The 25600-nt window shown below is 41.7% G+C and overlaps 1 non-coding gene across 1 annotated transcript; it reads left to right on the top strand.

Moving 5' to 3' along the window:
• Window positions 1-8715: 8715 nt before the first annotated feature.
• LOC147359523 (U6 spliceosomal RNA) lies at window positions 8716-8822 on the top strand. The gene has a single exon (XR_015141388.1). It is a non-coding gene; the product is annotated as a U6 spliceosomal RNA (small nuclear RNA).
• Window positions 8823-25600: the final 16778 nt, after the last annotated feature.

Raw genomic sequence — 25600 nt, 5'->3', positions numbered from 1 at the left:
ACAAAGACAAAGGAAAATTCATTGGCAAAGGAAAATATGATCAGTGAAAATGTGTCAGAAATTTTAGCTGAAAAAGAATGGAAAGCAGGTTGATAGACTGATAAAACAAAAAATGTTAAACTATGCTTTCAAAGAACACACCAGCTATTCTTGTTCTGAAAGATGGGGCTCTCTATGTCATTTGTGGAGCAAAAGATGTGCTTCAGAGGTGCTATCCACCTTATCAGGGTGTTCAGCCATATATAAAACAGAAAACTATATCAAAGATGACGGTCTTTACATTTGGAAAAAATGTATCACATTCTCACAAGTTTCTTCATTTTAATATACACTCTTCTAATATGTGATCACTCTGCTTTCCTCCATAAAAATTCAATGGTTATAGCTCTTATAAAAGATAATTACTCCTCCCTTCAACATCTACCCCTGGAGAAGGAAATGGTGACCCGCTCCAGGATTCTTGCCTGGGAAATCCCATGGAGAGAGGAGCCTGGAAGGCTACAGTCCAGGGGTCCAACTAACGACTAAACGCAAGGCAGCAACTAAACAATAACAACAACACACTGCTTACGGCCCTGACACAATCACTCCAAGAGCAAATTATGCTGACTACGCTTTATCAATGCTGAAAATAACATTCGTGTTTTAGCCCAAGCCTTTGTTGTGCTTAATTACACAATTTCTCTTTACATAACCAACATGTAGAAAATGATATAACAAAAAATCCTGTATTCTTGAAGCAGACTGTGATTTGACACTATTTTGTGTAGTAGATATCTTGGTTTTATTCATTTCAAATAACTGAAATGTTGCACCTTTTGATCAGTAATACCTTCACATTTCTTCTCCCCCAGCTCCTGACAATCACTGCTCTATTTTGTGTTTCTAGGTCCTCATATAAGTGATAACACAAGGTATTTGTCCTTCTGTATCTGGCTTATTTCATTTAGTATAATATCCTCCAAATCCATCCATGTTGCCAAAACTGGCAGTGTTTCCTTCTTTTTAAGCTTGAATAATACTTCACTGTACATACATACCACATTTTCTTCATCCATATGTCTGTCAGTGGACAGACTGCTTCCGTGTCTTGGCTCTAGTGAATAAAGCTGCAATGGACCTGAGTGTGTAGATCCTCTTCAAGATTTTGATTTCAATTCCTTTGGATAAACACCCAAAAGTAAGATTGCTGGATCATAGGGAAGTTCTATTTTTAACTGTAAAATGAGAGCTTAGATCTTGCGTTCTGGAAGTTCCCATATCAGCTAAAAGTCTATAAGCTTGTTTCATAAATTAATAATAATCACAATCACCAGTTAGCATCAGTAAAATGCCAATTTGGGGTCAAGCAATAAATTCATTCCTCCAGGCAACATCTCAGTCCCCAGGAAAATTGTCTTCATTTCAGAGATCTGTGATTCATGCACGATCAATCATCATGGGGCTGGGGCTCCAGCTGAGTCATCTATCTTCCTGCCCTCATGCTGACCTAACCGCAAGCTCTGGTTTTATCCAACAGATAACAGAATATTCAGTCATTCAAGCCGCAGGACAAAGCTTAAAATAATGGTTCGACTCTTACCAAAAGTGGCATTTCAAAGCTTCTATTTGAATTATAATATCAGTGATACAATAGGGAAGTTTTTATTACTTACAACTGTTTCAAGAACATCAGTCCTTTAAATGTTTGCTTTTCTCGTGTACAAATTTCATCCTTGTAGAGGCACCTGGAAAACACATAAAATGTTATTAAACTATAAATTAGCATAGATACCACATGTCTAGATCGGTACTTTTTAATTATTTATTTTGGGCTGCGTCAGGTCTCAGTTGCAGCATGCGAGAGCTTTGTCATTGCATGCAGGCTTAGCTGCCTCATGGCATGTGGGATCTAGTTCCCCAACCAGGGATCTAACCCATGTCCCCCTCACTGGAAGATGAATTCCTAACCCCTGGACCACCAGGGAAGTCCCCAGTCAGGACGTTTTAAACTGCAGGGTGGGCCTAAGGAGGTTTGAGGTGTTAACAGATTCCCTAAAAATAGAGGGAAACTTTGATTTCATATCAATATATTTAATCGTCTGTGTAGGAGAGCTCCAAGGCTCTCATCAGATCCCCAAAGGGATCCTGGACCAAAAATTAAGAATCACTACCTTAGCCTCTAAAACTTCGAATGGTCATGGAGAAATTCTGACTAATGAAGTCACGTGCGCTGACCTCATAGAAGGTAGCAACTTTTCTAAGAAAATGAAAGTTTGATGATAATTATTTTTTAAAATCCTTTTTATCACACTGAATATATTGAACTGTGAGTTATATTGCAAATCTGGCAAATAATACCATAGGACTCAAGCAGACAGGGAAGAAAACATATTCACAGAACCACAAGATGGATTTTATATTTCAGTTCTCCCATGGCTGCTGCTGAAAATCTGTAGGAAAGGAAACTGTTATAGATTTACAGACAACAATGTAACTCATCTGAACCCAAAAGTGGACGGAGACAAATCATATCACCTGTGAGCACTTTCTCTGCCTTTTTTTCTTCAACTAGAGGATGGCAATGTTATCTCCTCTCTAAATCTCTATGGTTTTTGTGAATGTTGTGAAAGTGAATATCTTTTTATCAAGACATTGCAAGCAGAACGGGACTGACTCCAAGTAAGTCCAGAGACTGAAGAAAGATGGCAAAGGCCAGTTAATGCTCAGTTAACAAGGACAGAGTCAACGACCTAAGAAGGTGAATTTGCAGATGGAGACATGCTCAGCAGCAGGAGTTCCTGAGACAATGATGCAAAAGCTGAGCCAGAAGGAGGAAGAAGCTGTAATTCAGAGAAGAAGCTGAGCCCAGGAAACAGAGCTACACCAGGAACAGACTCATGAATCTGAGTGTGAAAGAAATCTCCTCTTTAAACACCATTGATGAGGCTCAGTGTATCTCCTACCTGCAAACCTATTTAACCGTTTCTGCCCAGTAGATATTTTTTTAATTGTTCAATGCTCATAAGTGATGAGATCATGATCACTTTGTGGATTCCAGGTGTAATTAGAAGAGCACTGTTTCCAAGTCTCGTGAAAAGCTTTTTCCTGTTCTTGCCCAGAAAGTACGAAGCACTTGCACATGTAACTGAGCCAGCCCCAAGCAATGCTGATCACACATCTGATCCAAAACTGTGGTTGTCGTTCAGTTGCTCAGTCATGTCCAACTCTTCACAACCCCAGGACTGCAGGCTGCCAGGCTCCTCTGTCCTCCACTGTCTCCCAGAGTTTGCTCAAAATTAGCTTCTCGATAATAGCTGTCACTGTGCTAGGTTTCTCACTGAGTATCTCACTAGTAACAAGACTTCTTTATTAACCATTATTTACAAGTTATAAAGTATTTTGTCTCATACTCTTTGTTAATTTGTTTGCTTTACTGTTGGGGAGAAACTTCTTACACTCCGGGACCCCCAGGACTAGGATGAGACACAGGGAGATCAGGAGCAGACTGCCCACAGCACCAGCCTAGAAGCTCGAGGGATCCTTTAACAACCTTTAACACCTGGAGACTGGTCATGACGATTAGGAGAACCAACAGAAGGGGCTGATTCTAAACAAGAATTCTAAACAAGAAACCTCTAGAACCAAGGTTTTAGGACTGAGAGATATAGGAGGCCTGGGATATCCCAGATGAACACAACAGGCTGCAAAGCTCTTGAGCTGGGGTGTGATGTGAATTCTAGTGACTCAGGAAGATACTATGATCTTTGTACAATTTAAACATGAGCAAAAGCGTAGGATAACATCTTCTCTTTAAAAGAATAACTTCAGTTGTTTTTTTTTCAGCTTGTCACAAAAGACATTTCAAAAATAATTTTTATGTAATTAAGTCACTCTAAAATACCCCAAAAAGAGTACTATAAACATTCTTGTTTTCCTGAAGTCTATCCTTTAAAATGAAAATTATCACCATGGTCGTGCTAACAAAAGAGCATATTCTTCAATAAACAGATGGAGAGTTACACACATTCAGCTTAAGCATTTTCCTTGAAAAAATAAATTGCACAGAACTTGGCACTGAGTGAACCCTCATTGTGCATTTGCTGAACTGTCAAACCCAGAGTCAACTACACACAGAAGGGGAGGCTTTTATAGGGTGATCAAATGGTCCAGAAACAACTTCTCAAAAATCCAGGGAGAAAAATAACAGGTGGCAGAAATAAATTGTGTTCGAACAGTCAAACAAGTTACCAAAAAGTCACCTTTCAGCAACTTGGAAAGCTTCGGGAAATGCACTCTGACAAATGAGAAGTACAGATTGTTTTGGATAAAAACACTTAAAATTTCAAAGTTAAATGATTGTGCCACGTCTAAATGTATAGGGCAAGTCAGCTAATTGGATTGGCACACATGTTTCTGAATATCCTGTCACAGCTACAAAAGGTAAAACTTCTCAAATCTCCTGCCAGCGTCAATGCTGAGGCTTCATTTATAGTGTATTTTAACATCTTTGTTCTGTGCTTTTTTGATGATGGATTAATATGACAGAAGTGTGCTGGTTAATGGAGCAGGTGATTATTTCAGCCATTATACACAATTACCCAGACAGCCAGGGTCTAAAACTCAATAGCTCCTGACCTCTCACCCCTAAAGGTCCAGCCACAATTCTCCAAACAGAACCTAGAGCCACAGACACCTCACCTGTGGCACCAAGGCCACTTCTCATTATTTACGACTGCCCAGTGCTCTGGCCGTTGGGGCTGGCAGGCGGGACAGCCAACCTACGGTCTGCAATACCTATGGTCTGCAATGGAGCTGATGCCATACAGAGACAATGGCCCTCTGTATGCACTGTTCCCAGCTCCAGTCCATGACCCAGTAAACCGCACAGTCCTCCGTGTGTTCCAGGAACTCCTATGCTGCCTGAAAGCCACGTGGCCAGTCCACATTGAGTTAACCCGGGACACTAACTTTGTCCTGAGAGAATTTGTCACGTTTCTTTTTCTGAATAATCTCTTTAATGTTCAAAAATCATTACTATTCTTCCTTGAGTTCCCAAATTCACCACCATACCAACATTTCTAATTAAAGAATGACAATTCTGTTCCCATATTTTATTAAACACACGTACCAGTGCATGCAGAAGGATATGTATGTATGCACATGTATATGTCTATATACACGTTTGCAGACATGTGTGTGCATGCATATTGTACACTTATGTGCATGTTGCTCATGCACATAATGTAAGTTGTGGCCTGCACATGTGATGTGTGTATACATGTGGGATCTTGTACACATTGTATTCTCAGTCTCATCTGAAACGCATCATGCAGGAAACAGTTTGACTATTTTCATAATTCTCCCCAGGATGGGGCCTAGGAGAGAACCTGGCTCCTTCCACACAAAGAATGCCTTTCAGTCTTACTCCTAATTCTCCTTCCATACTGCAGCTGAGGAAGGAAAAGATGCTACATATCATCCATAATTCTTCAGTATATAAATTTGTTTGACATCTATTTCTGGATATTCTTATATAGTTATCTGGATTTTGGTAAAAATAAAATGTGAAATTTCTAAAAATTGCACTGAAGTTTTTATTTCTTTAACATTGTAATTCAATATGAATGTGAATACTCTGAAGTAAGAGATAAACTATCACGAAACAGAAACAGATTCAGACATAGAAAACAGACTTGCGGTTGCCAAGGGGTGGGGTGGAGGGGGATGGAGTGGGAGCTTGGGATTAGCAGAAGCAAAATATTATATACAGAACAGATAAACAGATAAAAGGTCCTACTGTGTAGCACAGGCAATTCTATTCAATATCCTGGGATAAACCATAATGGAAAATAACATGAAAGAGAGTATACATACATGTAGGACTGGATCACTTTGCTATACAGCGATCAACACAACATTGCAAGTCAATTATTCTTCAATTAAAAGCCATCATAATAATAAAGTAGGACATTAAACATTTAATTCACAAGTTTTCCTGGAAACACTTTTATTGCCAACAAGAAACAAATCCATTAAAATGATTCACAGTTGAATGTGTTTTCCAATCACAAGTACATATCTCTTGTCAAGGTTTATTCAAACATTATGCTTTCCATCAAAATACCTTTGTTACAATTTTAATGAATGGAATGCTTTCTGAGCAGTGTTCTGGTGATTACAGATACTGTCATTTATATTATTTTTGCTTTATTTTTCATCAAGGATACGTATTCAAAATTTCTGAGAGATTCTACTGAAATTCAGGACACGAAACAATACCTAACACCCTTTCACCAGACATCAGCTCAAACTTGAGATGTGCATTTGTCTTTTATACTCTAGTTGTGTCCAACTCTTTTTGACCCCATGGACTGTAGCCCGCCTGGCTCCTCTGTCCTTCAAGGAAGAATACTGAAGTGGGTTGTCATTTCCTCCACCAGGGGATCTTCCCAACCCAGGGATCAAACCCACATTTCCTGTGTCTCCTGCATTATAGGCAGATTCTTTATCTGAGGAGCCATCAGGGAAGCCCTCTATATCTTCATATTGCCTGTAGAGCCTGATTCCTACCAGCCCAGGAGCATCAGCTGAGCCAGAAGTGACTCTGAAGACACATGACCTGGACACCTGCAGGCCCCTCAGGACAGCTCAGGGCCTCCAGTCCCTGTTACTGTGTTGGGGGCTGACTACTGCAAGTGAGTGCTGGGTGCCCAGCCCAGAAGCAGGCACACATCTGTCTCAGAGGAGGAGAAAAGGCCTAGTGTGGTCAGGTGTCTTCCCCCAACTTGGCCACAACAGGTGTATTTATTACCAAATTTATTTTGGTAATACTGGCTTTGAATTCTGCATTTTCACATTACTACTACTAACAATATTGTTTTCAGTCTACTGAATAGAAATAATATTTTTTAAAACCATTAGGCATTGAAAAACAAAAAGATGATTGCCGGCATTGAAAATAAAAAAAAGAGAGAGAAGAGGGTGATTAGAAGCCTATTTTATGTCACCATGTCATTCTAATACACTATGCCCTTTTCTCAAAGCAGATCCAGTATTGTTAAAATAAATCCAACCCAGGAATGTGACATAGCCAAGAGGGTCCCCAGCCTAAAAGTCCTTTTGAACATGAATCTGAATGAGTCAAGATAAAACAATTATTTATCCTGTAAGATGACCAGTGCCCACCATTACTGTGTGTCTGTTTCATTAACACAACTTTTTTTTCTCAGCCACGTCATGGGATCTTAAGTTTCCCAACCTGGGATGGAACCAGGCCTTCAGCAGTGATAGCACATAGTCCTAACCACTAGACCACCAGGAATTCTCTAATATATCTTTTAAAATAACCAAAATTTTAAATGTTAAGTAGTAAATAATTACCATGAGCTCCAATTAATTTAAAACCTAAAAGTAATTCTTACAAAAGTTATTCACTACGTTCAAGATATATTCTGAAGTCCTAGATGATACAAAGATAATAGAGAAATCTGAAAAATAACTGAAGATACCCAAGAAGGTGTGACACAGTAGAAAGGATATTTAGTTTGGAATCAGAGTGACAAGGTCCTGCATATAACCCTCACCCTCACTAAGTCATTCAGTATTTTTGTTTCCAGTGAGGCCACCTGCTTCATCAGGAAACTTTGTTAGAATCCTTAAGATACTAAGGTCTTCCCTGGTGGCTCAGATAGCAAAGAATCTGCCTGTAGCGCAGGAGATCCAGTTCAATCCCTGGGTTGGGAAGATCCCCTGAAGAAGGGAATGGCTATCCACTCCAGTATTCTTGCCTGGAGAAATCCATGGACAGAGGAGCCTGGTGGGCTACCATTCATGGGGTTGCAAAGAGTCAGACACAACTGAGCGACTAATACTATAATTACTTAAGATACTAAAGACTAGAACAAGAGAAGACTCATCTACATGGGGAGAAAAGTGATGTCGGATTTTAAAATATTACTCCTATAAATTATGAAACACCATTGTGACTTCTAAACACCATCACCATCAAATATTTACAAAGACAAATATTAGTAAACAGATGAATCTTCATGCTAATCAAAGTAGGTCAAATCATGCTGACTCATCTGTCATTCCACAACCAACTATGTAGACTCCTGAAGATTCATCTCAACTGAAAACAAGTATAAAATATTAAATATATAATGATTTCTTTCTGACAGAGAAAAATCAATTTTTCTTCCAAAACATTAGGGCCCAGGTTATGGCCTGGAGGGAGAGCAGGAAGATGAGGGAAAATTTTTGACAAGACTATAGCAACACATGATCAGGGTTACTTAGAGGTAAAACCAAATTGAGAAGTCAGAGAGAAGAAAATACCAAGTTACAGTCACGATGGTAAAAGAGAAGAAAAAAAGAAAACCCATCATTGAAATGGTTTTATGGCTCAAGTCCAATAATTGGCTGTCTTTAGAATATTTATTTAGATTGATTTTTTGTACACTCGGGGAAGCACTATGGTTTGGAATTCTATCACTCTCTTCTTATAAAACTAGGCATACCAAAGAGACTATCCAAGATTTAAAGTTTTTTTTTAAATGCACCAATCTTTGAGCCTTCCCCAAGTAACGAGAAAACTAGGATTTCACTGTTTCATGCCCCAGTTCAGGTCTTCTACAGCCAAATGTCTGTCATAAAGCAACACCCCTGGAGACCCAACAAAATGTGCATTATGAAAACTCAGATTTTATCTTTTATGTTAAAAATGGGGTATTTGTGCTCACTTCAGCGGCACATATACTAAAATTGGAATCGTACAGAGAAGATTAGCGTGGCCCCTATACAAGGATGATACACAAATTCGTGAAGTGTTCCGTATTTTTAGCCAACGGGAATTTGCTGTATGACTCAGGAAACTCAAACAGGGACTCTGTATTCACCTAGAGGGGTGGGATGGGGAGGGAGATGGGAGGGAGGTTCAAAAGGGAGGGGATATATGTATACCTATGGCTGATTCATGTTAAAAAAAAATGGGGTACTTGCCACCATCAAATGACCTGAATTAATGAGACAATAAGAAGATGGATTTTGTCAAAGATAATAACCAAAACTAATGTACACATTACATACTGAGCACCAGCCACTGTTCACTTAGCCACCTATCTACCTATCTACCTACCCACCTGTATCTATCATCTACCAGTCTTTCTGAACCAGCACACCAACTTCTTATCCTCTCTGATATTTAGATATAAAGCCACATTTCTGCTGTAATAAACAAACCATTCCCCACCCCATCCATTTTTCTGAAACCTCACGCAGTAACAAGGGTGCTCGAATGCGGCAGCTGAGATGCTCAGGCTGGCAGACCTGCAGTCCTTCCTTCATTTGTTCGCGTGCATCCTCCATACACATCCTGCTTCGTGGAGGAGGAGAACTTTCTTGGGTAGACACATGCTCTGTTCAGAACCTCCAAACACACTTTCAAACTTGCTCTTCTTGGCTTTTGCTTAAAAGCAAGTGTCAAAGGTGGATCCTGTTATACTGACAAATGTTCAGAAGAGCAGATCCTGTAAAACGTAAATATAACTGCTTTCAAAAGCCCATCAAGTTGTCATTGTGAAACAAACAGTCAATTTGTGTTTTAACAAATAGTCAATTTTAACAGTCATATCAGTGAACCTAGTAAAATGTAAATATACAAGGCAATCAATCTGCCATCATGAACCAAAAAGACTACTTTTGTTATCAAAGTTTTAAAGGGTGAACAACCCTGGAAAGAATTCAAGCTGTCATCATCTAGGCTATGTCCACACGGACAGTCTTACACTTTCTGTTCACACTGTTCTGCCACCATGAAGTTGTTCTGCCACACTTATACTGAACATGTATATTCCTACAATAGAGATTAACAGGTTTACAAGAGCACATTTAATTATATCATCAACATCAAGAAAACATATATATATATATATATATACAATTTCCAATTACATAAAGGATCTCATAATGCCATCTGAATTGTTTATACTTAGATTTTGTGTGTCTTTGCATGTGTGTTTGTGTGCATGTTGTTTAACTGCCCACTAACTTTTGAACTCCTTGAGGACAGAAAAGGATTATTCTCTGTACTTCCTCAACTTCATAAATTCCTCAATTCCATCAAAACTTATCACCTGTTAATCTTATCAACACCTAAACCACCCCTGCCTGTGTGTGTCATCCATATCCTATCTATGCAGCACAGTTTAAATGAGATGAACCAGATTTGTAATTTTTCTCTATATATTCATTCAGCTCTCTTGTTTCTCCTCTGTAACTGGTCTATACCTGGAATGAGCCAAACTATGTTTAAGGCCAATTCAGTTCAGTTCAGTCACTCAGTGTTATGTATAAATGTGTGCAGTATTTTTATGACTATAATAAACCTATCTGTTCAGTTCAGTCTCTCAGTTCGTGTCCAACTCTTTGCAACCCCATGAACTGCAGCACGCCAAGCTTCCCTGTCCATCACAAACTCCCAGAGCTTGCTCAAACTCATGTCCCTCAAGTCAGTGATGCCATTCAACCATCTCATCCTCTGTCGTCCCCTTCTCCTCCTGCCTTCAATCTTTGCCAGCATCAGGGTCTTTTCAAATGAGTTAGTTCTTCTCATCAGGTGGCCAAAGTATTGCAGCTTCAGCATCAGTATTTCCAATGAATATTCAGGACTGATTTCCTTCAGGATGGACTGGTTGGATCTCCTTGCAGTCCAAGGGACTCTCAAGAGTCTTCTCCAACACCACAATTCAAAAGCATCAATCCTTTGGCCCTCAGCTTTCTTTATAGTCCAACTCTCACATCCATACATGACTGCTGGAAAACCATAGCTTTGACTAGACAGACCTTTGTTGGCAAAGTAATGGCTCTGCTTTTTAATATGCTATCTAGGATGGTCATAGTTTTTCTTCCAAGGAGCAAGCGTCTTTTAATTTCATGGCTGCAGTCACCATCTGCAGAGCCCAAGAAAATAAAGTCTGTCACTGTTTCCATCATTTCCTCTCTATTTGCCATGAAGTGATGGGACTGGATGTCAGGATTTTAGTTTTTTGAATGTTGAGTTTTATGCCAATTTGTTCACTCTTCTCTTTAACTTTCATCAAAAGACTCTTCAGTTCCTCTTTGCTTTCTGAGGCCAACTATTCACAGGCTAATTGTCAGCTCATGCTGCAGTCCTTTGCTGGGGAAAACCTCTGACCCTGAAGAGTAGATTCTTCATAAATTTGTAATAATTAAGCCCAAGGGCATCCTTAACCTCATCTGCTAACCTTACTAGAATTTCCCAGTTTATTATTTTTCTGAGAAGCTTTGTCATGAGCTTTATTATCCGCTATATCTAGAGCTTCTAACTGGCCCGGTTGCCCTTAGAGTTTTTCTAGCAATTCTTACCTATATTTTCCTCTGAGTGGACTTTATAATCAACTTATCTCATTCCAGGAAAAAAAAAATCTAATGGTACTTTTACTGTACTATAATAAATACATAAGTTAACTTTTAAAAAAGACCTTTATGATGTGGAATCCAGTCTACAGCCACATTACCCTGAACATGCCTGATTTTGTCTTTATGATGTTAAGTCTTCCCTATTCAAGAATATGTATTTATTTAAATAGATATATTTGATTTAACAATCATAACCAGTATATTTTCATTAAAAAAAAGTAACCATGAATCATATCTATAATTGTAAGCTAACTGTACAGGGATTACAGTTACAGGGATTTTTACATTCTAAATTTCTTCATGAATTTGCTTATAAAGATTCTGGATAAATTTAAATATTAGCAGGTAACCAACTGGATAACAAGTTAAATGGATACATTTCTGAACAGAGCTTCCAAAAATGAAATTATGATATTTGAAAAAATTAATAGATGAGTTTTAATAAGAAACCAGCTGTTCCTAATTATTTGTACATGATCATCCAATTTAGTGATAATTTTAAAAAATCTCTGGTTATCTCCATCACCAATTATATTCATGGTCAAGGAAAATACACTGAATTCTTTACCAGGGAAGCCCTATAAATAAATAAAGCATCGCTATGTTTGACTAAGTATTTCTAGAACATTATACCAATTTTTTTTTTTTTTTTTACTATTACTTCTCTTTCTTAGTGGAGTAGGGAAATGGCAACCCAATCCAAAATTCTTGCCTGGAAAATTCCATGGACAGAGGAGCCTGGCAGGCTACAGTCCATGGGGTTGCAATAGTCAGACACAACTGAGTGACTTTGACTTCACTCTCTTTGTTAAATATCAATTTTTTGCTATTTCTTCAGAATTTTTCAATTCTAGCCTTTGTATTATGTGTGCTTTTCTCTGTAATAGCAATTTTTAAATAGTCTCCTCATAAAGAACTCAAATTCTTCCATCATGAATAACTGACAGAAGACTAGAAAACACAGAAAAACAGTTACAAGATATGCACGATCTGTGAATGTAAAGGCTCGTTTCTATTTCTTCTTCACCCGATGAAAAGGTTCTTCGTCATGAACCCAAATTGCTTTGTTTCCTGGAAGCAGGGCCACCCTCCAGGACGGGCTCTCAGAAGACAGTGGGGCTCCCGGTCCCGACTCCCCCCTCCGACCTGCTCATTCTGGGAAGCCACTTTCTTCATCATCTTATGCCGGACAAGAATTGCATCTGTGCTTCTGGGTTAGGAATTTGATGTAAATGCTTTTGGCATTTGTTCTCATTATTTTGATCAGTAATTCAAGCTTCATTTGGTAAAGACTGTAGTTTTATCAGTTTGATCAAACCTGATAAAATTGTGGATTTGATGAGAATAATTTCCTTGCTCATTTTCATTATTTTGATCAGTAGTAAAAAAAATCTAAACAATTTGCAATGTCCAGTTGGCTTGTTTTTATTGCTTAGATCAGTAATTAAACCTGAAGAATGTGTAATGAACTCTGCAGATTTTATATGGGTCACGAATGGCAGAAGCCTGCTCTTTCATTATTACCAGCTTTTAAAAATTTAAGCAGACTGCTTCTAAAACACTACCTTTCTGCTGCTATTTTACCTTTTTCTGAACTCTATTTTTATGTCTTCTTTTCCAACCCTATCTTGTCATGTACTGTTTCTCAATAGTCTAAAGAATTCTTTAAACATGATTGTATCCAAAGACTATTTGAATATATACTCATAAAAATCCAAGTTAAATATACAAAACCGAACACATTATTTTTCATACATATTTTGATAATAATTGAAAAAAAATCTAAACTGAGCAAGATGACATAGTAGGAGATACCAGCCTTCATTCCCTGCAACAACAAAAAAACAATTAGACAGCTATTCACAAATGAAAATAGCTTTAGGGCTGAAGAGTCCAATTGAGAACCTACAGCAACACGGTGGAGCAAAAAAGGAGAAAAACTGCACAGAAAGGACTGATGGGGAGAGCAGCTCAGCAAATACACTGGAGGCAGCGAGGATCAAAGAAGAAGGTGGTCCAGCAACACCAGCCACACAGCAGGCACCACTGTGGTCCCGTGGCCCGGTTTATGGGGCCCAGGCTGACTTTGCCACTGGGGATCCCAACAGTGCCTCTGTCGAACTGCCCACAACCACAGCTGCCAGCACTCTACCCCAGGGTATACCCAGCCCCAGAGCCTGCTTGGCTTGCTCTGTGCTCCCCAGCAGACAACAGCTCTGCTCCCTCATCTCAGGCTCCCTACCCAGCACTGCTGCAGGCCGGCCAGCAGAAGCTGAGGCTGACTCACAAGGGCCAGCTCTCCAGACCCCAGGCCTACGGCCACTGCACAGGCACCCACACACCCACACCTGTGACATCACCACCATGAAGACAACCACAAGCTGGGCCAGTTGCCAAAAAAACCCCACAGGCATCACCCATGGAAGGAAAAATATTAGGTGGTCCCAGCAGACTCTGCCTTGGTGGCTCAGGCAGTAAAGAATCTGCCTGCAATGCAGGAGACCAGGGTGTAATCCTTGGGTCAGGAAAATCCCCTGGAAAAGGAAATGGCAACCCACTCCAGTACTCTTGCCTGGAGAGTTCCATGGACAGAGGAGCCTGGCGAGCTACAGTCCATGGGGTCACAAAGAGTCGGACAGGACTGAGTGACTAACACTTTCACTTTCTTCCGAAGTAGACTCTGCATCTGTGCAGAGGCAGCACTGGCCCTCTAGGAGCCCTGCAGTCTTCATCAGCACCGCCCCCACCCGATGGCACTGCAGACAGCCTCCACACAGAGCAGTCCCCAGTCAGAACCACCATCCCCACCCAGCCAGGGCCTCTCACCACGCACGGTCACGGTCCTCCTACACCAACATCAGTCTGTCCAGAATGAGAGGGGACTGCTCCCCCACGTACACAGACATCAGAGCGAGGCTACAAGAAACACAAACCCTGAGCAAACCTTGCTGAATCCAGCCCCTCCCAATACCCACTGGGTGCTGCCCCTGGGGATTCTTTTAGTCCAGAGCTCCAACTTCTCTCTTAGATCTGGACTAATTCCCTGAAGAAAAAGGAAAAAGCTCAAATTTCTTTACAATTAGTTTGGAATTCTAATTGTAAGATTAGATAAAAGATACCCCTGCTGCTCTACATATCTGACAAACAAATATGTAAGCTAATACGTTATTAAAATTAAAAAGTCCATCAAAACTGACTCTTTGTCAGGACTAATTAGGAAATCTCTCATCCTTAACAAGTATAAGGGAAGTTAATTTTTAAATTAACTCCACATTCCAGCTGCTGGTTTAGTTTAACAAGATTATGGACCTGTGGGAGGGAACAAGACAGTTAATGAAGTTACTATAGCTCATAAAGTTAGGATGGCTTACTGAGCTGCTAAAAAAGAAAACACTATTGTGGAAGTGCAGTAAACAGCATTTTGTACTAAATATACATGTTGTTTAACAGGCACTTCAGAGTATAGAAATAACATGAATCCTCATTTAAAAATCTGTCACAGGATGTGAGACAAACATATACACTGACATAGACTCAAATGTCTATTGCAAGGAGATCCAACCAGTCCATCCTAAAGGAAATCAGTCCTGAATATTCATTGGAATGACTGATGCTGAAGCTGAAACTTCAATACTTTGGCCACCTGATGCAAGGAACTAACTCATTTGAAAAGACCCTGATGCTGGGAAAGATTGAAGGTGGAAGGAGAAGGGGATGACAGAGGATGAGATGGCTGGATGGTATCACCAACTCGATGGAGTTTGAGTAAGCTCTGGGAGTTGGTGATGGACAGGGAGGCCTGGCGTGCTGCAGTCCATGGGGTTGCAAATAGTCGGACACGAACTGAATGACTGAACTGAACTGAGACTCAAATGAGATTCACCTTACAGGATGTGTGTGTGTGCTTAGCTGTGTCCAACTCTTTGTGACCTCATGACTCTAACCTGCTAGGCTCCTCTGTCCACGGGATTCTCTAGGCAAGAATACTGGAGTAAGTTTCCATTCCCTTCTCCAGAGGATCTTCCCACCATCTGAGCCACCAGGGAAGCCCTAGAAGAAGCTAAAATCAACCCCAACTTTCTCATTTCTCAAATGAGAAAATGAAAGCCAAGGGGAAAACTGTATAACAGCCATACTGAAATAGAATTTGCATGCCAAAAAACTCACCCACTTAAAGTGCACAATTCAGTGTTTCTAGCATCTTGACAGAGCTGTGCAGCAATCACCAGTATCTACTTTTAGAATATTTGCACCACCCCAGAAAAACCCAAAACACATCATCACGCCCCACGTTCATCTATCTCATAACACATCCTCACGAGCAGAAATCCTCCCATGGACTCACCCACTCCATGGCCCCTACATCACTGTCTCTACAAGGTATCTATTCTGAGAGCTTGTTGGAGGTTCTAGCAGGGAAGCACCACTGCTTGCATGCCCTTGACCGAGGACCGGTCCTCCTCTCTTGGGGATGGTTGTCCTCTTCAACCGAGCGTGCAGCTTTGGGAGGGATGCACAGGGAGAGGTGAGAAAGGAAAGGGGACACCCCCCTAGCCAGCCAGATCAGCCAAATCAACCCTGGTGATCAATGAGGTGACAGACGTCGAAACCAGATCGCCCTCATGATGTGTATATCTAGATGCTTATACAAATGAAACCATACAATATATGTTGGTTTGTGTCTGGCTCCTTTCACTAAGCAAAGCGTTTTCAACACTGTAGCATGAATCAGTACTGCCCTTTTACTGCTGAAGGATATGCCAAGGAATGGACAGACCACATTGTCTCTATCCACTTATCTGTTGATGGGCATTTGAATCACGTCCTGATGAACCCTACTACTAGGAGCTGATTCATTGGGAAAAAATCTGATGCTGGAAATACTGAGGGCAGGAGAAAAAGGGGGTGGCAGAGGATGAGATGGTTACATAGCATCATCAACTCAATGGACATGAATCTGAGCAAACTCTAGGAGTTAGTGGAGGACAAAGGAGCCTGGCATGCTGCAGTCCATGGGGTTGCAGATTCAGAGATGACTTAGCAACTGAACAATGAAACACTACTAGAAACACCCCTGTACAGCCTTTTGTGTGGAAACATGTCTTTGTCTATCTTGGTTATCTACCTAGGACTAGGGTTACTGGGTCATATGGTAATTCTACATTTAAGGCTTTGAGGAATTGCCAAGAAGTTTGCCAAAGTGGTTCATTTCACAATTCCATCAGCAGGGTTTCTCCACATCCTTGCTGACACTTGTTTTTATCTTTTTATTTTCACCATTCTCAAGGCAAAATGACAGGATACTGAAAGAGAAACTCCCCAGGTCAGTAGGTGCCCAATATGCTACTGGATCAGTGGAGAAATAACTCCAGAAACAATGAAGGGATGGAGCCAAAGCAAAAAGAATACCCAGCTGTGGATGTGACTGGTGATAGAAGCAAGGTCCGATGCTGTAAAGAGCAATATTGCATAGGAACCTGGAATGTCAGGTCCATTGAATCAAGGCAAATTGGAAGTGGTCAAACAAGAAATGGCGAGAGTGAATGTCGACATTCTAGGAATCAGCGAACTCAAATGGACTGGAATGGGTGAATTTAACTCAGATGACCATTATATCTACTACTGTGGGCAGGAATCCCTCAGAAGAAATGGAGTGGCCATCATGGTCAACAAATGAGTCCAAAATACAGTACTTGGATGCAATCTCAAAAATGACAGAATGATCTCTGTTCGTTTCCAAGGCAAACCATTCAATATCACAGTAATCCAAGTCTATGCCCCAACCAGTAACGCTGAAGAAGCTGAAGTTGAACAGTTCTATGAAGACCTACAAGACCTTTTAGAACTAACACCCAAAAGAGATGTCCTTTTCATCATAGGGGACTGGAATGCAAAAGTAGGAAGTCAAGAAACACCTGGAGTAACAGGCAAATTTGGCCTTGGAATACGGAATGAAGCAGGGCAAAGACTAATAGCGTTTTGCCAAGAAAATGCACTGGTCATAACAAACACCCTCTTCCAACAACACAAGAGAAGACTCTATACATGGACATTACCAGATGGTCAACACTGAAATCAGATTGATTGTATTCTTTGCAGCCAAAGATGGAGAAGCTCTATACAGTCAGCACAAACAAGACCAGGAGCTGACTGTGGCTCAGACCATGAACTCCTTATTGCCAAATTCAGACTTATATTGAAGAAAGTAGGGAAAACCACTAGACCATTCAGGTATGACCTAAATCAAATCCCTTATGATTATACAGTGCAAGTGAGAAATAGATTTAAGGGCCTAGATCTGATAGATAGAGTGTCTGATGCACTATGGAATGAGGTTCATGACATTGTACAGGAGACAGGCATCAAGACCATTCCCATAGAAAAGAAATGCAAAAAAGCAAAATGGCTGTCTGGGGAGGCCTTACAAATAGCTGTGAAAAGAAGAGAAGCAAAAAGCAAAGGAGAAAAGGAAAGATATAAACATCTGAATGCAGAGTTCCAAAGAATAGCAAGAAGAGATAAGAAAGCCTTCTTCAGTGATCAATGCAAAGAAATAGAGGAAAACTACAGAATGGGAAAGACTAGGGATCTCTTCAAGAAAATCAGAGATACCAAAGGAACATTTCATGCGAAGATGGGCTCGAAAAAGGACAGAAATGGTATGGACCTAACAGAATCAGAAGATATTAAGGAGAGATGACAAGAATACACAGAAGAACTGTACAAAAAAGATCTTCACAACCCAGATAATCACGATGGTGTGATCACTGACCTAGAGCCAGACATCCTGGAATGTGAAGTCAAGTGGGCCTTAGAAAGCATCACTATGAACAAAGCTAGTGAAGGTGATGGAATTCTAGTTGAGCTATTCCAAATCCTGAAAGATGATGCTGTGAAAGTGCTGCACTCAATATGCCAGCAAATTTGGAAAACTCAGCAGTGGCCACAGGACTGGAAAAGGTCAGTTTTCATTCCAATCCCAAAGAAAGGCAATGCCAAAGAATGCTCAAACTACCGCACAATTGCACTCATCTCACACACTAGTAAAGTAATGCTCAAAATTCTCCAAGCCAGGCTTCAGCAATATGTGAACCGTGAACTTCCTGATGTTCAAGCTGGTTTTAGAAAAGGCAGAGGAACCAGAGATCAAATTGCCAACATTCGCTGGATCATGGAAAAAGCAAGAGAGTTCCAGAAAAACATCTATTTCTGCTTTATTGACTATGCCAAAGCCTTAGACTGTGTGGATCACAATAAACTGTGGAACATTCTGAAAGAGATGGGAATACCAGACCACCTGATCTGCCTCTTGAGAAATTTGTATGCAGGTCAGGAAGCAACAGTTAGAACTGGACATGGAACAACAGACTGGTTCCAAATAGGAAAAGGAGTTCGTCAAGGCTGTATATTGTCACCCTGTTTATTTAACTTATATGCAGAGTACATCATGAGAAACGCTGGACTGGAAGAAACACAAGCTGGAATCAAGATTGCCAGGAGAAATATCAATAACCTCAGATATGCAGATGACACCACCCTTATGGCAGAAAGTGAAGAGGAACTCAAAAGCTTCTTGATGAAAGTGAAAGAGGAGAGTGAAAAAGTTGGCTTAAAGCTCAACATTCAGAAAACGAAGATCATGTCATCCGGTCCCACCACTTCATGGGAAATAGATGGGGAAACAGTGGAAACAGTGTCAGACTTTATTTTTCTGGGCTCCAAAATCACTACAGATGATGACTGCAGCCATGAAATTAAAAGACGCTTACTCCTTGGAAGGAAAGTTATGACCAACCTAGATAGCATATTCAAAAGCAGAGACATTACTTTGCCAACAAAGGTCCGTCTAGTCAAGGCTATGGTTTTTCCAGTGATCATGTATGGATGTGAGAGTTGGACTGTGAAGAAAGCTGAGTGTGGAAGAATTGATGCTTTTGAACTGTGGTGTTGGAGAAGTCTCTTGAGAGTCCCTTGGACTGCAAGGAGATCCAACCAGTCCATTCTGAAGGAGATCAGCCCTGGGATTTCTTTGGAAGGAATGATGCTAAAGCTGAAACTCCAGTCCTTTGGCCACCTCATGCGAAGAGTTGACTCATTGGAAAAGACTCTGATGCTGGGAGGGACTGGGGGCAGGAGGAGAAGGGGACGACAGAGGATGAGATGGCTGGATGGCATCACTGACTCGATGGATGTGAGTGTCAGTGAACTCCGGGAGTTGGTGATGGACAGGAAAGCCTGGCATGCTGCGATTCATGGGGTCGCAAAGAGTCAGACACGACTGAGCGACTGATCTAATCTGAAGGGTTAAAGTTGTAGCTCATTTTAGCTTTGATTTGCATCTCCTTAGTGACTAATGACATTGAGCATCTTCTGATGGGCTTTCTTGGTCATTTGTGTATTTTCTTTCAACAAACAGCTCTTCAAATACTTTCCTCAATTTTGACTGTGTTACCCGTTTTGTTGTTGCTGATGTCGAGAGGGAAGGGCTCTTTGTTCTATTTACAAAAGACTCTTGTCAGATATATGATCTGAAAATTTTCTCCCATTCTTTGTCTTATTTTTTAATGGTGCTCTAGTTGCTAATTTTGGTAAAGAACTATTTATCTACTTTTTCTTTTGTCACTGTGCTTTTGGTATTGTATCCAGGAATCTATTGCTGAACCCAAGACTGAGAAGGGATGTGGTGGAGGATAGGACCCTCAGGGTAGACCAGACTCCCCTGGGGCAGATCCAGCCAGCCCCACTTTCCAGCCTGCGTTCTGCATTGGAGTTCCTCTTGGAGGTTCCATATAGCAGATCACTTTGCTATAATTTGGTTGGTCCAACTCTTTGTCACCCCATGGACTGCAGTCCACCGGGTTCCTCTGTCCATGGAATTCTCCAGGTAATAATACTGGAGTGGGTTGCCATTCCTTTCTCCAGGGGATCCTCCCAACCCAGGGATCAAACCCAGGTCTTCTGCATTGCAAGCAGACATTTTACCATCTGAATTACCAGGGAAGCTTCCCTGATAGCTCAGTTGGTAAAGAATCTGCCTGAGATTCTTTACATGTTAGGGTCTGGCCTGGAGAATTCTGTGGACTATGGGGAGTAGAGTCCATGGGGTCACAAAGAGTCGGACATGACTGAGCCACTTTCACTTGCTATAGTTTGACCAGATTGGTTACCTTTGTTTGTTATTTGTTGTTTAGTCTCTAAGTCTGTCTGACTCTTGTGACCCCGTGGATGCCCACCACGTTTCTGTGTCCATGGGATTCCCCAGGCAAGAATATTGGAATGGATTGTCATTTCCTTCTCCAGGGGATCTTTCCAATCCAGGGATCAAACCCTCATCTCCTGCATTGCAGGTAGGTTCTTTACCACTGAGCCAACAGGGAAGCCCATGCCTTTATTTACCATGTTATCAAATTCAACATTCTGCTAAGAAACAGGGCATCTTGAGTCTTTCACATTGAAAAGTCCTTTCACTAAGTGTATACAATTTACACCATTTCCAGCAGCAGTCCATTTTTTATTACCATTATTCAAGGCTGCTCTACTGAACTGAATCTTTATGTGCAACATGAAAAGTGGCTTGCAGTCCTCTACAGCAGCCCTTGCCTTTTCTAGGAAACACTCTCCCCAAAAGAATCCTGCTCCCGGGAGTCATGTTTAAGAAAATCTTAGGAAACATGTAAATTGATATAAGAAGAGATGGCTACTATGTAGAATATGATTTTAAAAGAGCATCAAATACTGATTGCAGTGTAATTTAAATGCAGTGTGGAGAAGGCAATGGCAGCCCACTCTTGCCTGGAAAATCCCATGGATGGTGGAGCCTGGTAGGCTGCAGTCCATGGAGTCGCTAAGAGTTGGGCACGACCGAGCGACTTCACTTTCACTTTTCACTTTCATGCATTGGAGAAAGAAATGGCAACCCACTCCAGTGTTCTTGCCTGGAGAATCCCAGGGACAGAGGAGCCTAGTGGGCTGCCGTCTATGGGGTTGCGCAGAGTCAGACACGACTGAAGTGACTTAGCAGCTGCAGCAGCCTTGATATGAATGTCCTATTTAATCCACTGACGTATAATCCATAGGAAAGCTGTTTAATATCTCTGCAATTTTAATGGTTTAATGGTGACTGAAACAACAGGATTCTTTCACTTCATAATATTCAGAACTTTAAGCGAATTTTCAAAGTGAAGTCTATGTTTTACATTTGGTCCCATCAATTCATGGCAAATAGATGGGGAAAAAATAGAAGTAGTGACAGATTTTATTTTCTTGGGCTCCAAAAATCACTGCAGATGATGACTGCAGCCATGAAATTTAAGATACTTGCCTCTTAGAAGGAATGCTATGACCAACCTAGTGAAAGTAAAAGTTGCTCAGTCATGTCCAACTCTTTGCGGCCACATGGACTGCACTCCATGGAATTCTCCAGGCCAGAATACTGGAGTGGGTAGCCTTTTCCTTCTCCAGGGGATCTTCCCAACCCAGGGATCGCCCCAGGTCTCCCACACTGCAGGCAGATTCTTTACCAGCTGAGCCACAAGGGAAGCCCAAGAATACTGAAGTGGATAGCCTATCCCTTCTCCAGTGGATCTTCCTGACCCAGGAATCAAACCAGGGTCTCCTACATTGCAGGCATATTCTTTACCAACTGAGCTATCAGGGAAGCCCTATGACCAACCTAGACAGCATATTAAAAAGCAGAGATGTCACTTTGCCAACAAAGGTCTGCATAGTCAAAGCTATGGTTTATCCAGTAGTCATACACGGATGTGAGAGTTGGACAATAAAGAATGCTGAGTGCCAAAGAACTGATGGTCTTGAATTATGGTGCTGAAGAAGATTTTTGAGAGTCCCATGAACAACAAGGAGATCAAAGCAGTCAATCCTAAAGGAAATCAACCCTGAATATTCACTGGAAGGACTGATGCTAAAGCTGAAGCTCCAACACTTTGGCCACCTGATAACTCATTGGCAAAGATCCTGATGTTGGGAAAGATTGAAGGTAGGAGAAGAGGGCAGCAGAAGATGAGATGGTTAGTTAGCATCACTGACTCAGTGGACAAACTCCGGGAGATAGTGAAGGCCCGGGAAGCCTAACATGCTGCAGTCCATGGGTTCACAAAGGATGGGAGAAGCTGAACAACAATTTGTTTTGGAAGAATATCAGAATTTTCCCCCCCACTCAACAATAATAGTGTCGAACCTCAAAAGATTAAAATCAATGTAACTTCCAATGGCAGTAACTAGCTAGTTAATAGAAATGCTTTATTAACCGTCATTTTTAAAGGCTATTCCTTAATGCTTTCCAGAGAAATGTCATCAATGTTACTGTTTCTGAATTATCTATGGTGGGAAGATGAAAGTATTAATAACTTTAGATTGCTGTTGATATTTAAATGATTAAAAGAATCATATGTCTTCTGAATATGTAAGTTCACAAAAGAGATTTAAAAGAATGAGTTAAAAGTATATCAATAGAGTAGACACAAAAGAACAGACACTGGTTATTTCTTAAAAAAAAAAAACTATAATTTGAAAATGTATATACCTAATTCCTCCATATTATTTTATGAAATTCATATAAAAGATCAAAAAATGTGCCTATTATCATAACACATTTTCACACTTTAGAGTAGACACACAAGCTATTTTCAGTCATTGTGAAATTGTATTCTGCATACAGTTTACCCAAGGAAGGGCTTCTGAAATTTAAGGTTTCACAGTAATTCATTTTGTTCCAAAATTAAATAAGTACATAAGAATAATATAGCTTTTATAGGGCTTGTTCTCCCATAAACTATGTTGGACATGTATTTATATAGTAGTTATTTACACAGGTAGCTGGCTTACTAATTAGTACTCTCCATTGGAGAATCCCAGGGACGGCGGGGCCTGGTGGGCTGCCATCTATGGGGTCGCACAGAGTCGGACACGACTGAAGTGACTTAGCAGCAGCAGCAGCATTCACAAAGTGCATTGGTGCAAATTTACAGGCTGATGCTGTGATTCATGGGGTCGCAAAGAGTTGGACACGACTGAGAGACTGAACTGACTGACTGATGATTTCAAACCTCAGCAGAACAAAGGGAGAGAGACTTTGTATCCTCAATAGAGAAAAAGCTACATGGACAAAAGGTAGAAAATCAGTGGTTCTAATATTTATTACCTTTATCATGAAATTAATCCATAAAGAAAAATACCAACAGCAACTTAACACATTGTTCCACTCACTGTCGTTCAAAAGTATGGGGGGGACAGCTCCTCTTCTATCTGCCAGGTGGGTGTAGAGTGACCCCCCCACCCCAAGGTGTGACCCTCCCATTCCACCTCCAGCAAGAGACCCCCCCCACCACGACCACGTCTCCTCTTAGTCATCTCGCACCTACCACCCCAAATCCCCTCCTGGGCTGTAAGCCCCCTTGTGTTCAGAGTAGACCCCTGTGTGCATCCCCTATCACAGACACTTTCACACACAGGCAGGCACAGTCAGCCCACCGCACCAGGCTGTCCTCACCTCTGTCAGTGGCTACATTCTTCACAGCAGGCTCACGAGTTGTGACTCAAACCTTCAACATTTTCACGTTCAAGGCAAAGCGAGGTAAATAAGATGCACGAACTTCCCTTTTCCTACGTGCAGTCTCGCAGCCACCTGCCCACATGTACACACGACACAACAGCCTAGAACCTCTGTCATCACTGCTCCCTCCCGTGGCAGGAAGACTCGATTCCCCCCTTTTACCCATGAGGGGGACAGAGTACCCCTCCAAGCACCCCCTCCACATCGCTGTGGTAGGAACCTCATCGTCATCAAGCACAGAGGATGGTGTGAGCACCAGGACACTGACACCCCGGAAGGGCTCCAGAAGCAATGATCCCCAGTAAGCTTGGCAGCCAGAGTCACAGGGCTCCCACAGCACTTGGTGCCAGGTGAGAGCTCACCCACCCTCAGCAGAACAGGAGGTCAAGGTACCTCCCAGCCTCACCTTCAGTTCTCAGATTTCTAATAAGTGCCCTTTTACCCACAATTTAGTCAGTGCAAAGCACACACACTGCATAAAGTGAGCTGGAGTCGGGGGTGGGGGGTAGTGAGAGTGTCCTCTGGGGTATGACAGGAAGCAAGCAGGCACAGAGATGCGGGTGGAAACAGAGCCCAGATCTGAGCAACACTCATAGACCTAGACCTGAATCGCTTCTCCACAGTAGCCATGAGCCACACCATCGGAGGCGAGGCCCCAGGATGACTTCACTCAGGTGACCACCTCAGGCTGGGGTGGGAGGTGGGCGGGTGTCCACCTGCTCCTTGCCCTGACCCTCTGCTCCCTGAGAGGCTCAGACACGTCACCCTCGTGTCCTCATCGTCTTCCTCCTCCACGTCCTCCTCTACACACATCTGTAAGAAGCACAGAATTTACCCACTGCATGGTTCCCATGGACCAGGCACTCTCGAGGCACTTCTTGCTCCTTATTTGTTCCAGACCCACAACTCTCCAAGTCAGATATTGTTGTTGCTGTGGAGGAAGGAACAGGCTCTGTGGGACTGAGCATCTCGCCCTGAATCCCAGGGAGGACCAGGCAGAGCCAGCTTCACACCCAGGTCGCTGAATTCAGCTCCTCCTGTGTGCAGCCCTCACGCCTTCACTTGCAAAGGGCAGACCAGGAGTGTTCTTAAAATAGCCCTTACGTCTTCTTCCTGGCATCCCAATTCCTGCCAGAAGCTATATTTTATTTATGATTCAGTTTCTGCAAGTATTCTTTTCCAAAAGTATGCTCTTTTACTTTCTAAAAAACACGCAGAGATTTGCTATTTACAGTCCTGAGACTTGACAAGCCAGGAAGAGCATCCACTTTGCGCAAGTGGCCCTAGGCTTAAGAATCTGTCTTGTGAGTTTTTCTAGTAAGACAATTCCATATTCAGGATCATACAAAATTAACAAAATACTTAACAAAAATTACGATGAAGACATACGGGCCGAATAGATATGTTTCATGTGCAACAGCCAACCACCAGTGTCAACTTTCATTACCGAGCTAAAAACCCTCATTTCATGATTCCCCACATCCCACGCGGAAGTAGGATGTGGTGTGCTCTCCCAGCCCACGGGGGCTCCTGGGTGCTGAACTGGGTGTCCACAGGCCCCACCCCTGAGATGCTGGCCTGGTGGCTGGGGGCGGGGGGGGGGGGGTG

This window comes from Bos grunniens, chromosome 14, assembly GCF_055505025.1.
Source record: "Bos grunniens cultivar Pamir isolate PY7600 chromosome 14, Bosgru_T2T1.0, whole genome shotgun sequence".
In the NCBI taxonomy this organism is placed as follows: Eukaryota; Metazoa; Chordata; class Mammalia; order Artiodactyla; family Bovidae; genus Bos; species Bos grunniens.
The sequence above is the reverse complement of the archived record's forward strand: the minus strand, read 5'-3'. Positions and strand labels throughout refer to the sequence as shown.